A 5,204-nucleotide genomic window follows, 5' to 3' on the forward strand; every position below is an offset into this window, starting at 1 on the left:
TCTCTTTTTTTTTTTTTTTTTTAATAATAGAAACGCTTCAAGTGCATCGAGTTCCAAGATCGCGGAATCGGTTTGCCACTCATTGTGAGTACCTCGTACACGCCTGGGTGAACAACCTTTGATACTTGGTATGGCCCTTCCCAATTAGCTCTAATTTTTCCAGCGTTTGGCTTGGCGGTGTTCTCGAAGACTTTTCGCAAGACGAGATCCCCCTCGTCGAAGTGTCAATTATGGACTTTCTTGTTGTAATACTTGGCCGCAGCGAGTTGGTAATTCTGAATTCGCAGGAATGCTCTGTCGCGTTCCTCTTCTAACTCGTCGAGTCTGTCCATTAGCATCTGATTGTTAAGTGCGGTATCTTGGACGAGCATTTTTCAGCAAAGGCTAGAACTTCCAACCTCGGCGAGAGATTTAGCTTCCATCCCATAGTCTAGGGAAAATGGGGTTTGTCCCGTGGCTTGTCGTGGGGTCGTCCGGTAGGACCAGAGCACCCCGTGAATCTCGTCGGCCCAAGCGCCTTTCTTGGCATCCATTCTTTTCTTTAACCCGTCGAGAATGGTTTCTTCGTTACTTCCGCCTGCTCGTTCCCTTGTGGATACCTCGGGGTAGACTTTCGTAATTTGATTGGCCATCTGGCGCAAAATTCTTCGAACTGAAGGGAGATAATTTGGGAGCCGTTATCAGTAACTATCTCATATGGTAGCCCATGTCGGCAAATGATGAATTTCCATACGAATAGTTGGACGTCCTTAGCTTTTATGTTGGCGTAAGACTCGGCTTCTACCCACTTCGTAAAGTAGTCGGTTAGGACAAGGATGTAACGTTTTTGCCTCGACGTGGGGAGTGGGCCAATTATGTCCATCGCCCATAGAATGAATGGGTACGGGGCTACTCCGGCTCGGAGAAGTTCCGTAGGTTGATGGATAATGGGCGCATGACGTTGACACTTCTCGCACTTGGCGACAATCTTCTCACAGTCAAATATCATAGTTGGCCAATAATGGCCGTGTTTTTAATGCGCAGTGCCAGGGCTCGTCCTCCCGAATGGTTCCCTCCGGCTCCCTCGTTCGGTATCTTCGCCGTGTAGGCAAATGAGTAGGGGTATAGTGGGCGGCCTTCGTCAGGGTATAGTGGGCGGCCTTCATCAGGGTATAGTGGGCGGCCTTCGTCTTCAACCGTTGTTTCACCCACTTGTCTGCCAGATAAGCGCGGATCTCGACTCGCCAATCTATCTTGTCGTTGTCACAGGGAGGTTCAAAGTCTCGTGTTGACGTTGCGGCCTTCCATGTGGTTTTGATCTCGTTCGGCTGATGAAGTGCGAGGCAGGTCGCCGGCTGAGCTTCCTTAATACTCGGCGTGTCAATGCTTTCAACTGGTATGATGCGTCGGAGATCGGGGTCGGAGGTCGAGGTGAGTGCTGCCAGGGCGTTGGCCGGAGTGTTATCTCCCCTTGGGATTTTGATCAACTCGAACTCGCTGAAACGCTTAGAGAGAATCCGAACAATGTCGAGGTAAGCCGCCATAGGTTCGCTTTTAGCATCGTACTCGCCGCTGAAATGGCTGGCGACGAGCTGAGAGTCACAAAAGGCGCGAATTCGCATGATCCCCATTCCATCTGCAAGATTTAGGCCGGCGATCAGTGCTTCATATTCGGCGACATAGTTCGATGCCTGGAAACATAGTCGTAATGATTGCTCTAGAATTTTTCCTGTCAGGGATGTTAGGCGGATCCCTTCCCCGGACCAAGGTGCGAAGAGGTTCCCTCGACGTGCAGAGTCCACCTTTCGTTCGAACTGTTGTTAATTAGCTCGTCGTTGCCGAGAGGGAGCTCGATCAAAAAATCTGCCAATACTTGAGACTTGGCGGCTGGGCGGGCGCGGTACTCGATATCGTACTCACTGAGCTCTATCGCCCACTTGGTTAGTCGTCTGGACTGGTTCGGGCTGTGGAGGATTGTTCGCAGAGGTTGATTGGTCAAGATGGCAACAGTATACGACTGAAAGTACGGACGAAGTTTTCTCGCAAAGGTGACGACCGCCAAAGAAACCTTTTCGACCGTTGGGTAGCGTGTCTCGGCATCGTCGAGCGACTTGCTGATGTAAAAAATAGGTCGTTGTTCTCCTCGATCGTCCTTGACTAGTACTCCACTGACGGCAGATGCTGATATGGCGATGTATAGGAACAGAGTCTCGTCGTGTTCCGGCTTAGCAAGGACAGGCAGGGTTGACAGGTATTCTTTCAGTTTGGCAACTCCTCATGACAGGCTTGACTCCACTCGAATTTTCCTTTCGTTTTGAGAAGCTGGTAGAACGGGAGACACTTATCAGTGGATCGCGAAATGAAGCAATTCAAGGTGGCTATCCGACCAGTTAGCCGTTGCACTTCCATGGCGTTCTTTGGTGCGGGTAGGTCTATGATAGCTTTGATCTGCTTTGGATTTGCTTCAATACCTGGCCGGGTTAATAGGTAACCGAGAAACTCCCCGGCCTTGACCGCGAAGGTGCACTTTGTCGGATTCAGTTTCATACCGTACTTGTTTAGCGTATCAAAACATTGTCGGAGGTGCGTTATGTGTTCGTTGGCTTTTCTCGATTTGACGAGCATGTCATCAATGTATACTTCCATAGTTCTACCGAGCTGTTTGGCGAACATCTTATTAACCAATCGTTGGTAGGTGGCTCCCGCATTTTTCAAGCCGAGCAGCATGACCTTGTAACAATAGGTCCCTCGGTCGGTGATGAATGAGGTCTTTTCCTGGTCGTCTTTATGCATTAAGATCTGATTGTACCTTGAGAATGCATCCATAAACGTCAGAATTTCTTGGTAGTGGCAAACTATCCTTTGGACAAGCCTGTTTTAGGTCGGTGAAATCGACGCATATTCTCCACTTTCCGTTCTTCTTTTTGACGACCACTGGATTTGCTAACCACTCCTGGTACTTTACCTCGGTAATCGAACCGGCTCCGTGTAGCTTTTCCACCTCGTCGTTAACCGCCTGCGATCGCTCTGGTCCAAACTTTCTCCTCTTTTGCTTTCATGTCCTCCATTGACCATGCGAAGGTTGCTGCATTAGTTTGTAGAAAGAGGATAAGCTCGTTGCGCATCTCTGGGGTTAATTCTGTACCGATGTTCACATGCCTCTTTACGTCGCTGACCCGTTGCTTTGAATTCTATAATTTCTTCGCCGTGCGCATCTTGTGCTCAATCAAAAAGCATGCCCTCACACTTTGTTGGTTACCGTGCAATGTTTATACGCCCTTTGGGGTCGGGAACTTGACGTACTGATGGTACGTTGATGGAATGGCTCGCATCTTGTGGAGCCACGAGGTTCCCAGGATTACGTTCTAGATGGTAGGCTTATCAATGACGGCGAACCGGAATTACCGAGTTGTTCCCCCAACGAAGATTGGTAGATTTATGTTGCCAATTGTCATAAGGGAATCCTGTAACGCCCGCAATCCCGAATAGGATCGTAGGCTGTGGCTTGGTCCGAGATGGTAGGGAGATCTTGGACAAGTCGGGGAAGAGCTACTCGTTAGCTCGGTTAATGGGGAAAATACGAGCCAAGTAGGGGACAAAGATCGGTCAGCTCCGGACAGCTCTCGGCCAGCTGCGGACAGCTCTCGGCCAGCTGCAGACAGCTCGATCCAGCTCGACCCAGCTCGGCCCAGCTCGACAAGCTGGACGGTAGTGGACGGTGTACCGGTCAGCTGGGGAGCTCGTGGCCGAAAGGACACGGTCGAACGGGTATGGCCGAGCGTACACAAGTGAACAGGAGCGATTGAACAGATTCGTCCGAAGGGTGCCTTTTAGGGCCAAAACCGCGGCCCAGGACCCTATAGAAAGAGGGCATTTCTCTCATTTGGAGGAGGATCGAAAACAGAAATACCACAGTAAACTCGAGAGTGCGAGTATAATATTGGGAAGAGAGTTCGGCGAGTAAGACCTAAGGGTCGGAGGTACGGTACAATACCGACCTTATGGTTCTAGGGAATGGGGTAGTTGCATGTGCATAAGCATTTATAATGCTTCGGTTGGTTAAGTTGGTCGGAGGAAAGGGGGTGCGGCTCGGTCGTGATACGGCCGAACTGATGCGCATGCTACCTCCCTACCGACCAATGTACCATCCGGGGTGTCTGAGCTCGGACGGTTCGGACGGAGAAAAGTACATGCGGCTCGACGACTGGACGGGGATCTATTCAGATACCTCGGTACACCGTCGATCTGATGCGCGGGATAACTCTCTACCGTCCAACCGCCGTACTGGATGGTTATTATGATCTAGCGTGCATTGCATGATACTGCACAGCCTAAGGGAAAGGTTATTGATGGTTACTTGGATTGCAGGAAAGGAGGGTGATCGCGGAAAGGGAACTGCTTAGGTGCGAGACTCATGGCCGGGATGATGAGTGGTGGTGATAAGGGTAGCTAGGATCTATTATACAACTTGTACTAGCTTATTATGCAAACTCATAAGTTGATACAATGTTTGAATGTTTGCTTTACTCTAAGTTATATCATATAGACTCTAAACATTGAACCACATAATGTGCGAATGAACCTTGTTTAAAGAATGGACCGTATAATATGACTAAGTACCGAGTAAAGGACGAGAGAACCTCACCGACCATCGGATCGGAGTCTTTCAAGTTGGTATCAGAGCATGCTTGGTTCTAGGACCAGTAGTATGGGTTTTGCGTATCACCACTCATCGGCTTAATGGGATCTCGCGGTAGTTGTTCTTACTATTATCGGTTTATTTTTTAACCGTGACTAGAGTGCATAAGTTTTGCAGATGGGTAAGAGCAACAAGGAAAAGAAAAGGAAGGGCAAGGAAGTGGCCGATGAGACCACTGATCAAATCGTGGCTGACAAAGCATTTTCCGGGAAGCTCATTGGAACATATGTCGAGACTTAAGACAAAGCATTTTCCGGAAAGCTCGGATCCAATCGTGGCTGACGAGTGGAGGAGTCGACTTGTAAGGAATTTCAATTATACTCGCTGCCCAGAGGAGTACCAAAAGGACATTGCTGTCCATTTCCTGGAAGAGGAAGCACATGATTAGTGGGTGATAGTTATGAAACAGAAAGGTGGACAAGCCCTAAACTTTGCGGACTTTGAGAAGGAATTCAACAAGAAATTCTTTCCTCTGGAGGCTTGGGACCGACTGGAAAGTGCGTACCTGAACCTCGTATAAGGGGAT

Source organism: Camelina sativa, chromosome 6 (assembly GCF_000633955.1).
Source record: "Camelina sativa cultivar DH55 chromosome 6, Cs, whole genome shotgun sequence".
In the NCBI taxonomy this organism is placed as follows: Eukaryota; Viridiplantae; Streptophyta; class Magnoliopsida; order Brassicales; family Brassicaceae; genus Camelina; species Camelina sativa.